The sequence below is a fragment of the Pseudophryne corroboree genome, chromosome 1, assembly GCF_028390025.1.
Source record: "Pseudophryne corroboree isolate aPseCor3 chromosome 1, aPseCor3.hap2, whole genome shotgun sequence".
NCBI lineage: Eukaryota > Metazoa > Chordata > Amphibia > Anura > Myobatrachidae > Pseudophryne > Pseudophryne corroboree.
Genome location: NC_086444.1, coordinates 1,049,551,335 through 1,049,566,162, shown reverse-complemented (window position 1 = coordinate 1,049,566,162; position 14,828 = coordinate 1,049,551,335).

The following is a 14,828-nucleotide window of genomic DNA, read 5'->3' as shown; positions in this document are numbered from 1 at the left end:
GAGTGTCATTTGCCTGTCAATCTGGGAGGTCGAGGAGAAGTCTAGGGTAATAAGGTCCATCTGGGCCATTTGTCTGTCTGACAAAAGCTGGCCAGTGGATAGAGAGAAGGTCTCTGTTAGTTAGTAACAGGGCCGTGAACATCTTAATGTGAAATGGTTACTGGTCTGCAGTCATCCTGACAAGATAAAACAAAACCATGGTGAAGAAGTCCAGAGTCAGTTTGTGCTTCCACTACGCAGCTTCTTTATCACAATAAGTACTGTACATAGCATAAGTACCAATAATTAATATCACCCGACACCACAGATCGGATAGGACAGATAATAGGGTCAAGGGTAGGGCAATTCCCTGAAGCTAGCAGAATCACGAACTGAACATATGGGTGAGCAGATGAAGTCAGAGTTGGTGAAGGGGATTGGGAGATGAGGAGAGGATGATGCAAACTGTATCCACAGTGGTGGGGGAGAAGACAGAAAGGGTGTGGAGGCAAGTGATGGAGGGGAGGTAGAGATAGGAGATAGCGTTGTGGATAACTTCAAGTTTGGTACTAAAGTTAGTGGTGAAGTTAAGGGCAGTGAGGGAGGAGGGTAATAGAGAAGCAGAATGGCAGAAGAAGGAGCTGAAGTAGCATATGGGTAACATGGGTTGGAGGAGTCGGAGGAGATGAGAGTTTGAAGTAAGAATGCTTAGTGTGAGTAGAGTTGTAGGAAGTGAGCATTTATTTGAAATGGAGATAGTTAGCATGCACATGTGATTGCCTCCAGTCCCGTTCCGCAGTACGAGTGCATTTCTGAAGGTAACGAGTGAGTTAAGAGTGCCATGGTTGGGGAGAAGACTGGCAAAGCATGAGAGTGATAGCAGAGTATGCAGATTTAGAGCAGAAGTCAGTTTACTGTAGAATAGTAAAAGGATACAGCTTGGTCAATGCAGGTGACGGTGAAGATAAGAGAAAGTAGAGTGTCAAGTGAGAAGAAAAAAAGTCAGGTTCAAAAGTGGCAAAGTTGCACTGGAGATGGTAACCTTAGGAGAGGGAAAATTGATGGTGGAAAAGAAAGCTCAAAGGAGATGGTGGTCAGAGAGAGGGAGAATTAAATCAATGAAATCAGATATCATAAAGGTGGGAAAGTGAAAGAGTTAAATGTGAGGGAGGGTTCATTAGTTCAGTTAACCAGAATCGTTTGATAATATCCGCGTTAGGCTACGGTGGACAATGGGAATGCAATGCATATATATACCTTGTATGGCGCCCAAGATGGCTGCCTCACCTTTTGTATGCTCCTGATCATCTCCATAAAACAGCTTAAATTCACCACAACTGACCTATGAATCATCATAAATATCCAAGGACTTACCTTGAACTTGTTCTACTCTACGCGGACATTTCATCAAAACCAACGGATTGCATTCCTGCGCTGAGATACACACTGGATTGAATCCTGGACTGAATCCTCTGCATATCTCCACTGAGAAATCCTTCAGTTTAGCAGCTGCTGTACTCTGCATTGGACATTACCCAGATAAGGTACTGTGGATTACAACCTATCTTTGGCTACATCCAGCCCCTCACTTAGACATCATCCACCTCTGTTCTCTGAGCAACAAATAACTGACTTATTGCATTAATCTACTAATATCAGTATATTCAGGCTCTGAATTGCTGAAGGCTCACTGTTTAAAATCAGGATCCATTTCCAGGACACGTTATCACTACCCCCACAAAAAAATCTACTTCAAAGGCCACTCACACTGAGACTTTTCACACCTACACAGTAGGAATTAGCTTCTAACACCTTTCCAAAAGGCTGCCTATCCTAGGATAATTGACTAAATCAGCAGTTATTTTATTTATTACTTGCTTCAAATATACACAATAGGTTATAGCAATAACTTTGTTCATAATACCATTATAATTTTGGATCACATACCGAAATTGGGGGAAAACAAAACACAAAAAGGAAAAAAGAAAAAAAAACAAGAACAAAAAAAGAAAAACCCACTGCTTTCTCTCCCTCTCTCATCATCATATGCAGCTCAAATTTATAGTAATCTGTCATTGATGACCAAATGTATACGTATTGCTCCAGCTTCATTCTTTCACTCCGCCCACCACGTTCTGCAGTTCCTATCACACCATCAAAGGCTTCTATTCTCCAATCCCTTGGCATTTTAAAAAGAAAACACAGGCGCATTCGTGGGAAGCGAGCAGGCCGGAAATGTATTTCCCCCGGTAACCATCTAAGTCCTTTGCCCACCTGCTAACCCCCATACTCAAAGAACAATCAAATAGAAGTGATACCCAAAAGACGGCCCTGTGTTTGGAAGGACAGAACTGTCAACTCTCACTTTGTGACCCCCATACCCAGAGCTCCTGCACTTAACATAAAGAAAACTGAAGGCCCTCTGGTATGCCCAATCAGGTCAGTCCTTTGTAATGCCAGATCTATAAGAAACAAGACTGCAACAATTGCTGACCTTATTGAATCTGCAGATCTAGCCTGTATTACAGAGACCTGGCTAGATGAAAATGCAGCACCTATATTGGAGGCTGCAGTACCAACAAACTACTCTGTCATCCACAACCCAAGACTGGACCGCAGGGGTGGAGGGGTGGCTATCTGCTTCAAAAAAGAACTTAAGCTTAGGGTCCACCCTATTGAAACTACTCGCTCATTTGAGTGCATTGCTGCCCGGAGTTCAACAGGATTAGGTTTCAGAGTACTTCTCATTTACCGGCCACCTGGAGATGGAAAGATATTTCTACAAGAAATTGCAGACACTGTTGCTGGCCTGGTTCTGGAACATCAAAGATGGCTCATCCTCGGGGATCTCAATGCATGGGTGGATGATGAGCTCTCACGCCTTGGCCAAGACCTCCTGTGCACAATGAATGGTCTGGGCTTCACACAGGTCATTCCCTCTGCGACACATAAAAGTGGTCACACTCTCGACCTTGTCTTTTAGATTGGATTAGAAGTCACTGACCTAAAAATAAACCCAGTCATCTGGTCAGACCACTACTCCCTCTGGTTCTCAGTTGCAACCCCTCAATTAAGATCTCTGCCCGTGGAGTTGACCAGGTATCGTCCAAGGAGGGGTATGACTCCCCAGGCTCTTGCAGCAAATCTGGATCTCTCTGCTATACTGGGTGCCTGTGAAGATCCCTGTTCCCTAGTCCGTTATTATAATAGGGATGTTATGGCTGCAATTGATATTATCGCCCCTGTGCGTTTAAGACCTCGTAAACCACAACATCAAGCTCCATGGTTCGACAACAGTGTTAGTGAGCTCAAGAAAAGGGGGCATAGACTGGAAAGACGATGGAGGAAGACTAACCTAGTGGATGACAAAATAAAACTAATAAAGCATAACGAAGAATATCAATCGACAATCACTCGTAAGAAAGCACAGTTCCTGTCAAATGAGATCACAGCAGCAAACAATAGGCCAGCTCAACTTTTCCGCACAGTGGAGATGCTTTGCAAGCCAGCATGCCTGCAGACTGATGAGACCCTCTCCCAGGCAAGATGCAACGAGTTTGCAAACTTCTTTGCAGATAAAATATCCACCATCTGGGCTGGAATCTCCACAGTGCCATCAAAGGAGTGCCAAACTACAAAGCCTGCCAATATAAGCTACCTGCCTTCATGGACCAGCTTTGATCCAGTGGATGTAAAGGACACTGCTGAAATTGCTCGGATTTTGCGTCCCACCACCTGTGATCTGGACCCAGCCTCAACCAAGCTTCTAATAGGTTGTATGGATATAATTGGTCCTGTCTTTACAAAAATTGTTCAATGCTCTTTGCAGACAGGCATTTTTCCTGGACACCTAAAGGAAGCAATTGTTAGACCGCTTCTTAAAAAACCTAATTTAGATCCCGACTGCATGACCAACTACAGATCGGTATCAAACCTTCCTTTCCTAGGAAAGGTTATTGAGAAAGTCGTTGCAAATCAACTGGAAACACGCCTGACAACCCATTATATTTATGATCCATTTCAATCAGGATTCAGGAGAAGACATAGCACTGAAACAGCCCTGGTGTGTGTGTGTTAAATGATCTTCTGATGGCAAAAGACAGAGGTGACTGTTCAATATTAATCCTTCTGGATCTCTCGGCAGCATTTGATACCGTGGACCATGGGCTTCTAATTGAGCGACTGATACATTTCTGTGGTCTGGATGGCACAGTCCTAAGCTGGTTCAAATCATTTCTCACAGGCAGGTCACAGAGAGTATCATCTGGATTATACTCATCACCACCAGTGCCATTGCCATGTGGTGTCCCACAAGGTTCTAAACTATCCCCCATGCTTTTTGCAGTATACATGCTCCCATTGGGCGAAATAATCAGGCGCCATGGCCTGGTCTACCACTGCTATGCAGATGATACACAACTGTACTTGTCCTTTGCTCTGGGCACTGATAACCCAATAGCAACCCTAAATGGCTGTCTAGCTGAACTACAGGAGTGGATGAGCGCCAGTTGGCTGCGACTGAACCCGGATAAAACAGAGGTCCTTTTGATACGACCGCAACATCAAAGGACAAGACTGCAGCATAGCCAACCAACTGGACCTACACTCGGGGATTCAGAATTACAGACCAGTGATCGTGTGCGGAATCTTGGCGTTGTCCTGGATGGTAGCTTGACACTTAAACATCAGATATCAGCCACAATCAAATCCTCATTCTTTCGCCTGAGGAACATAGCCAGAATCAAGCACTTAATTCCCTCAGATGATATGCCTAAAATCATACATGCATTTGTATCATCTCATTTAGACTACTGTAATGCCCTCTACCTTGGTCTACCAGCAAAAGAATTGCAGCGCTTACAGCTGGTGCAAAACACAGCTGCCAGGCTATTAACCAACCAGCCCCGTTCTAGCCACATAACACCCATCCTCTACTCCCTTCACTGGCTGCCTGTACGATGGCGAATCATCTTCAAAATTGGCTTACTGAGTTTCAAAGCATTACATGACCAAGGCCCAAGGTACCTGAAACAGCTTCTGACCCCATACTGCCCCACTCGATTACTGCGATCTGTAGATGAAGGACTTTTAGCAGTACCTAGAATCTACCGTAATTCATCTGGGGGTCGAGCTTTTAGTCATGCGGCTCCGACTCTATGGAACTCACTTCCCCGCACAGTGCGAGAGACCCTAACTATAGAATCCTTCAAAAGTAGACTCAAGACTTTTCTGTTTACTCAAGCATTTCCATAATGTCCCTTTTAGTATCTTCATGCTTCTGTATTTTATGAAAATGTACTTCATTACTTTCTGTACTATATCATGCTATGTATCTGTTAAGCGCCTTGAGTCCTATTGGAGAAAGAGCGCTATATAAATAAAATTATTATTATTATTATTATTATTAATGCTGATGTGATAATTTAGTGGTGAATAAGCTGTCAATAAGGATATGTCATAATCCTGACAGCCTCCAATTGGATGCACTTTCCTTCAATGGTAAATTACCCCATTAAAAGATATATTATAAATGCAAATTGCTGCAAATACATATGGTAACTAATGGGGACAAAATGGGGTTAATAATAAACATGTATCTACTGTATGTCTTACAATTTGCTTTCATGAACTCTGGCATATTATCTCTTAAAATCTACAACCAGTCTTCTCAGGCTTAGGCAAATCTCTATAAAACAGAGGCATTAAATAAATAGGCATTTTTTTCTGAACCACTAAAGGAAGCAATTGTTAGACCTCTTCTTCAAAAACCAAATTTAGATCCCAACTGATTGACCAACTACAAACCGGTATCAAACCTTCCTTTTTTAGGAACGGTTCTTGAGAAAGTAATTGCAACTCAACTGGAAATCTGCTTGACAATCCTTGATATTTATTATCCATTCCTATCAGGATTCAGGAGAAGACACAGTAGTGAGACAGCCCTGGTGTTTGTGTTAAACTATCTTCTGATGGTAAGAGACACAGTAGTGAGACAGCCCTGGTGTTTGCGTTAAACTATCTTCTGATGGTAAGAGACAGGGGTGACTGTTCAAGCTTAATCCTTCTACACTGCTCAAAAAAATAAAGGGAACACTAAAATAACACATCTAGATCTGAATCACTGAAATATTCTTGTTAAATACTTTGTTCTTTACATAGTTGAATGTGCTGACAACAAAATCACACAAAAATTATCAATGGAAATCAAATTTATTAACCCATGGAGGTCTGGATTTGTAGTCACACTCAAAATTAAAGTGGAAAAACACACTACAGGCTGATCCAACTTTGATGTAATGTCCTTAAAACAAGTTAAAATGAGGCTCAGTAGTGTGTGTGGCCTCCACGTGCCTGTATGACCTCCCTACAACCCACACAAGTGGCTCAATACCTGAGGAAAATGCCTTAATAAACCGGCATTGAAACGTTGTACTTGACATTCTGCCTATCCAAGAGTCTTTTTGACACAAGTCGCCAGGAGTGCCATGCCCACTGCTTGTATATCTTCCCCCATTGCGGAGGCACCCGGTGCAGGAGTTATTATAAAGGAGAGCCGGATCTCTGGGACTATATATATATATATATATATATATATATATCCATGCAGAGGATCCGGCACTCCAACCATAAATTGTTATAGATGCTCTGGTGCCTTCTTTGAGGGGTCTGCTCCCCAGCACATGCAGCAATAAACAGGAAGCGGCACTCAGAGACGTGGTAACTCGTGCAAAAATAAAGCAACCAAGCTTTAATGTATCATCACATCATCAACGTTTCGGGTTGCCCCCCTTCATCAGGATAACAACAAGTGAGCACAAAACAAACTTTATACCTTACCCCCACCAATGGAAGATTTTCAGTATTCCCGCCAGCATCCACGGAGTCCTCCGCCACTCCCCCCTGCATTCACGGCTGTTGCCGGAAGAGGAAGTGACGCGGACCACCGAAAAGACTGCTGGGTGCGTTCCCATGGAGACGCGGCACCGCTCGTATACAAGGACGCCGCCAGCGTTGTCACGGAAACCCGTGATCCGTAAGATGGTTAAACTAAAATATATATAGATGCATATAACTGCAAACCATGCTAGCCACATCCCGTTTACCAGCAGTGTCAAATCATCCATCTTGCAACCATATAAACACAGAAAAACCATGACAAAAAATTTAACTGTATTACAAACAAATAAAGCTAATCTGCATCCCATAGAATCCGCTGCTACATTGTTATTAATTCTGGGTCAAATTTCAAGAATAACAGTCTCATGTAATGAGTTATATATGGCTTGTGACACATAACATATGCCTCAAAGAATACATACAGGTGTAATAATAAACTCTATATACACATGTATACAAGGGTGTGGATTTAAACTTAAGTCAAATTTACTTACAATTAATTTATACCCCTGTGGATTTTTTATATATCATTTCATCCTGCGTCAGACATGTGTAACACACCAGCCTGATATGGATATATTCAGAGAAAACAGTTAAGACCCATGGTCTCATTCAGGCCTTTGGGAGCCATGGTGTCAAGACGGTAAATCCACCGGGCCTCCAGCTGTAGTAACCTTTTATGTCTATCACCACGTCGCAGCGATAGGGGTACATGATCGATAATTTTATAACGTATGGTGGCCACACCATGTCCCAATCGGGCAAAATGGCGTGCCACCGGTTGTTCACTGTTCCCTGAAGAAAGTGCGGCTCTAATGGCCGCCCTATGTTGTGCCATCCTCTCTTTAAATTGGCACACCGTTATGCCTACATACTGGAGCCCACATGGGCAGAACAGCACATAAATCACAAATTTAGAGGAGCAACTAAGGGGCCATCCGATTTTAAATCTCTTACCAGACTGGGCATGTACAATGGTGTCTCCAGTCTGGAGGTATCCACATGTTGTACATCCCAGACATCGATAGCATCCGTTTTTTCTAGTTAGAAAATTTGTTATCTTGTTTTGTCCAAACCCAGTGATGTCGGTCCGGACAATAATGTCCTTGATGTTCTTGCTTCTAGAATGGCCTGCAAGCAGACGAGTGCCATGCAGGCTGTTCAAACCTGGATCAGATGCCACCAGCGGCCACCATGATTTGACGTATTTCTTTTTAGCTGCGCTTTGTGTGTTAAATTCCGTGATCCACGGATTGGAGTTCTGTAGAGACTCCTTCTTCCGCTTTGTACTGGTCTCTGACAAAAGGGTTTGACGTGTGTGGCCTACTGCCCTGTCTTTGGCTTTTTCTAACTCAAGGATAGGATAACCCTTGTCTAAAAAATTTTTTGTCATAATCTCCAACTGCCTCACGGTATCCTCTGGGTCACTAGTGGTCCTACATACCCTCAAGTACTGAGAATATGGAAGACCCCTAACAGTAGACCTTGGGTGGAAGCTGTTATACCTAAGCAGGCTATTTCTGTCCGTGGGCTTCGTATACAATGTTGTTTGTATCCGTTGCTGGACAATCAAAATTTTTATGTCTAGATAATGAATCTCTGTGGAGCTGGTGTTATATGTGAGTTTAATTGGACTAGAAGACTTATTGTGATTATCAACATATGTGAGTAAACATTGCAGATCCCCATCCCAGAACACCAGGAGATCGTCAATATACCTATAGTACACAAACATACCCTCCGCTATACTTGCATTCTCAAAAAATAATTCGCGTTCCACCTTCCACATAAATGAGTTGGCTAGTGACGGAGCCACTGCCGACCCCATGGCACAACCGGTTTTCTGGCGGTAAAACCGGCCATCAAATAAAAAATAATTGTGCGTGAGGGTAAACATGAGAAGGGTCAAAAATAATTCTATATCAGGTCCCTTATACAGTGGATTATTGACCAATAAATGTCTCACAGCCTCCACACCTGCCCGGTGAGGGATGCAGGTATAGAGGCTGGAGACATCAAGTGTCACCATAGTAACAGTCGCAGGAACAATCTGTAACTCCTCCAGATGTCTAAGCAACATCGTGGAATCTTTAAGATAGGAAAAAGTGCTCTGGATGCATGGTTGTATGAACAAGTCTAGGTATATGGACACTGGCTCACACAAAGACCCCCTGGCAGACACAATGGGCCTGCCAGGAGGTCTTAGTGGATCCTTGTGGATTTTCGGTATAGTGTAAAATATTGGTACTTTTGGAAACCCAGTTTTTAATTTACCACATATACCACTTGAAATAACCCCATCAGTGACCGCCGTGTCAAAATACAATCCAATTCGCTCTTATATTGATCTGTTGGATCATGATCAAGTAAACAATAGGTATCAACATCATTAAGCAACCGTAAACATTCAGTGCGATATTCATCTATACCCAACACAACAATTGAACCTCCCTTGTCTGCACCGCGTATTATTATGTCTTGCCTATCTCCCAATGATTTAAGTGCTAAACGTTCATGCTTAGATAAATTGGGATGAATTTGACTAGGGCTAGGACATTGCATAGACTCCACCATGCGGCAGAACGTTTTAATAGAGGGGTTGGTTGTGATAGGTTCAAACTGCGATCTCGGTCCAAGTTTGTGTAACTCCCGGGGTAATACTTCAGATGGAGAAATGTCCACTTTTTTTTCATGGTATTCCCTGAGTTTGAGAGTGCGTTGTAGTTTAAAGTTCTCAATCTTGTCATAGAACATATCTGGCTGGTTTGTGGGCACGAAAGACAGCCCCTTACTCAGGACCCCAATTTCAGAAGGTGTTAAAATGCATGTGGAGAGATTAAAGATTAAGTCTTTTTCCCTTTGGGCGGCTTCTGTGCGTGCTTTCCGCCTTTGTTGCCCGCCCCTCCTTGTGCGTGACCTTTTCGGGTGGTGTAACCTGCCCGGGTGTTCACGCCTAAAGGGGAATGTGATTTTCTTGATGTTGAGGCAGTGGAGGAACGTTCATCTGTCTCACTAGCCGAACTGGTGGTGTTCCTGGAGAAATGCCTGCGTTTATAATATGATGGTTTTGCTGGGCCCCTCGGTTCATTATTAGAACCCAGCCAGGAATATACCCGGTGCAACTCATAATCCTGTTGGACTTTTAACAATTTCTGTTTTTTAAATTTTATTAATTCATTTTGGTAAGACTGTATTTGGGTCTCCAATTTCTCCACCCAATTAACGGTTTTATCTTTCTCTAAATTCTTCTTATTAGCAGTCTCAAACACCAGTAATTTTTCTTTGGTAGCAACGCATTCCCTTGTGGATTCCTCAATTACCAATAAAATCAGGTCCATAGAACATTTATTTAAAATGGAAATCCATTTTTTACAAAAAGGAATGCTGTTGCGACCAATGGTGGGCATGTTATGAATTCTAAAACTGCGGGGAATTAATTTAGAGCGAAAATAGTCAGATAAAGTGCGTCCGTGAAAAGTAAAGTCCAGATCTCGCTTTCTAAGCTTGTACCATTCCTGGAACAATTCCTCATGGGAATCAATAGTTACCACATTGAAAGCAGTCTCTTTGTGTAAGATGTTCTCTGCCTCCATGTCTGAGTAACTGAAGGTGTCTGAGTTGTCGCATTGCAGCACATAAGACATCATATCCCCTTGCTCCATTATGAAACCACTAGAGATGAGCGCCTGAAATTTTTCGGGTTTTGTGTTTTGGTTTTGGGTTCGGTTCCGCGGCCGTGTTTTGGGTTCGACCGCGTTTTGGCAAAACCTCACCGAATTTTTTTTGTCGGATTCGGGTGTGTTTTGGATTCGGGTGTTTTTTTAAAAAAACACTAAAAAACAGCTTAAATCATAGAATTTGGGGGTCATTTTGATCCCATATTATTATTAACCTCAAAAACCATAATTTCCACTCATTTTCAGTCTATTCTGAATACCTCACACCTCACAATATTATTTTTAGTCCTAAAATTTGCACCAAGGTCGCTGGATGACTAAGCTAAGCGACACTAGTGGCCGACACAAACACCTGGCCCATCTAGGAGTGGCACTGCAGTGTCACGCAGGATGTCCCTTCCAAAAAACCCTCCCCAATCAGCACATGACGCAAAGAAAAAAAGAGGCGCAATGAGGTAGCTGACTGTGTGAGTAAGATTAGCGACCCTAGTGGCCGACACAAACACCGGGCCCATTTAGGAGTGGCACTGCAGTGTCACGCAGGATGTCCCTTCCAAAAAACCCTCCCCAATCAGCACATGACGCAAAGAAAAAAAGAGGCGCAATGAGGTAGCTGACTGTGTGAGTAAGATTAGCGACCCTAGTGGCCGACACAAACACCGGGCCCATTTAGGAGTGGCACTGCAGTGTCACGCAGGATGTCCCTTCCAAAAAACCCTCCCCAATCAGCACATGACGCAAAGAAAAAAAGAGGCGCAATGAGGTAGCTGACTGTGTGAGTAAGATTAGCGACCCTAGTGGCCGACACAAACACCGGGCCCATTTAGGAGTGGCACTGCAGTGTCACGCAGGATGTCCCTTCCAAAAAACCCTCCCCAAACAGCACATGACGCAAAGAAAAATAAAAGAAAAAAGAGGTGCAAGATGGAATTGTCCTTGGGCCCTCCCACCCACCCTTATGTTGTATAAACAAAACAGGACATGCACACTTTAACCAACCCATCATTTCAGTGACAGGGTCTGCCACACGACTGTGACTGATATGACGGGTTGGTTTGGACCCCCCCCAAAAAAGAAGCAATTAATCTCTCCTTGCACCAACTGGCTCTACAGAGGCAAGATGTCCACCTCATCATCACCCTCCGATATATCACCGTGTACATCCCCCTCCTCACAGATTATCAATTCGTCCCCACTGGAATCCACCATCTCAGCTCCCTGTGTACTTTGTGGAGGCAATTGCTGCTGGTCAATGTCTCCGCGGAGGAATTGATTATAATTCATTTTAATGAACATCATCTTCTCCACATTTTCTGGATGTAACCTCGTACGCCGATTGCTGACAAGGTGAGCGGCGGCACTAAACACTCTTTCGGAGTACACACTTGTGGGAGGGCAACTTAGGTAGAATAAAGCCAGTTTGTGCAATGGCCTCCAAATTGCCTCTTTTTCCTGCCAGTATAAGTATGGACTGTGTGACGTGCCTACTTGGATGCGGTCACTCATATAATCCTCCACCATTCTTTCAATGGTGAGAGAATCATATGCAGTGACAGTAGACGACATGTCCGTAATCGTTGTCAGGTCCTTCAGTCCGGACCAGATGTCAGCATCAGCAGTCGCTCCAGACTGCCCTGCATCACCGCCAGCGGGTGGGCTCGGAATTCTGAGCCTTTTCCTCGCACCCCCAGTTGCGGGAGAATGTGAAGGAGGAGATGTTGACAGGTCGCGTTCCGCTTGACTTGACAATTTTCTCACCAGCAGGTCTTTCAACCCCAGCAGACTTGTGTCTGCCGGAAAGAGAGATCCAAGGTAGGCTTTAAATCTAGGATCGAGCACGGTGGCCAAAATGTAGTGCTCTGATTTCAACAGATTGACCACCCGTGAATCCTTGTTAAGCGAATTAAGGGCTCCATCCACAAGTCCCACATGCCTAGCGGAATCGCTCCGTGTTAGCTCCTCCTTCAATGTCTCCAGCTTCTTCTGCAAAAGCCTGATGAGGGGAATGACCTGACTCAGGCTGGCAGTGTCTGAACTGACTTCACGTGTGGCAAGTTCAAAGGGCATCAGAACCTTGCACAACGTTGAAATCATTCTCCACTGCGCTTGAGACAGGTGCATTCCACCTCCTATATCGTACTCAATTGTATAGGCTTGAATGGCCTTTTGCTGCTCCTCCAACCTCTGAAGCATATAGAGGGTTGAATTCCACCTCGTTACCACTTCTTGCTTCAGATGATGGCAGGGCAGGTTCAGTAGTTTTTGGTGGTGCTCCAGTCTTCTGTACGTGGTGCCTGTACGCCGAAAGTGTCACGCAATTTTTCTGGCCACCGACAGCATCTCTTGCACGCCCCTGTCGTTTTTTAAATAATTCTGCACCACCAAATTCAAGGTATGTGCAAAACATGGGACGTGCTGGAATTTGCCCATATTTAATGCACACACAATATTGCTGGCGTTGTCCGATGCCACAAATCCACAGGAGAGTCCAATTGGGGTAAGCCATTCCGCGATGATCTTCCTCAGTTGCCGTAAGAGGTTTTCAGCTGTGTGCGTATTCTGGAAACCGGTGATACAAAGCGTAGCCTGCCTAGGAAAGAGTTGGCGTTTGCGAGATGCTGCTACTGGTGCCGCCGCTGCTGTTCTTGCGGCGGGAGTCCATACATCTACCCAGTGGGCTGTCACAGTCATATAGTCCTGACCCTGCCCTGCTCCACTTGTCCACATGTCCGTGGTTAAGTGGACATTGGGTACAACTGCATTTTTTAGGACACTGGTGAGTCTTTTTCTGACGTCCGTGTACATTCTCGGTATCGCCTGCCTAGAGAAGTGGAACCTAGATGGTATTTGGTAACGGGGGCACACTGCCTCAATAAATTGTCTAGTTCCCTGTGAACTAACGGCGGATACCGGACGCACGTCTAACACCAACATAGTTGTCAAGGCCTCAGTTATCCGCTTTGCAGCAGGATGACTGCTGTGATATTTCATCTTCCTCGCAAAGGACTGTTGAACAGTCAATTGCTTACTGGAAGTAGTACAAGTGGGCTTACGACTTCCCCTCTGGGATGACCATCGACTCCCAGCAGCAACAACAGCAGCGCCAGCAGCAGTAGGCGTTACACGCAAGGATGCATCGGAGGAATCCCAGGCAGGAGAGGAATCGTCAGAATTGCCAGTGACATGGCCTGCAGGACTATTGGCATTCCTGGGGAAGGAGGAAATTGACACTGAGGGAGTTGGTGGGGTGGTTTGCGTGAGCTTGGTTACAAGAGGAAGGGATTTACTGGTCAGTGGACTGCTTCCGCTGTCACCCAAAGTTTTTGAACTTGTCACTGTCTTATTATGAATGCGCTGCAGGTGACGTATAAGGGAGGATGTTCCGAGGTGGTTAACGTCCTTACCCCTACTTATTACAGCTTGACAAAGGGAACACACGGCTTGACACCTGTTGTCCGCATTTCTGTTGAAATACCTCCACACCGAAGAGCTGATTTTTTTGGTATTTTCACCTGGCATGTCAACGGCCATATTCCTCCCACCGACAACAGGTGTCTCCCCGGGTGCCTGACTTAAACAAACCACCTCACCATCAGAATCCTCCTGGTCAATTTCCTCCCCAGCGCCAGCAACACCCATATCCTCCTCATCCTGGTGTACTTCAACACTGACATCTTCAATCTGACTATCAGGAACTGGACTGCGGGTGCTCCTTCCAGCACTTGCAGGGGGCGTGCAAATGGTGGAAGGCGCATGCTCTTCACGTCCAGTGTTGGGAAGGTCAGGCATCGCAACCGACACAATTGGACTCTCCTTGTGGATTTGGGATTTCGAAGAATGCACAGTTCTTTGCTGTGCTTTTGCCAGCTTGAGTCTTTTCATTTTTCTAGCGAGAGGCTGAGTGCTTCCATCCTCATGTGAAGCTGAACCACTAGCCATGAACATAGGCCAGGGCCTCAGCCGTTCCTTGCCACTCCGTGTGGTAAATGGCATATTGGCAAGTTTACGCTTCTCCTCCGACAATTTTATTTTAGGTTTTGGAGTCCTTTTTTTACTGATATTTGGTGTTTTGGATTTGACATGCTCTGTACTATGACATTGGGCATCGGCCTTGGCAGATGACGTTGCTGGCATTTCATCGTCTCGGCCATGACTAGTGGCAGCAGCTTCAGCACGAGGTGGAAGTGGATCTTGATCTTTCCCTAATTTTGGAACCTCAACATTTTTGTTCTCCATATTTTAATAGGCACAACTAAAAGGCACCTCAGGTAAACA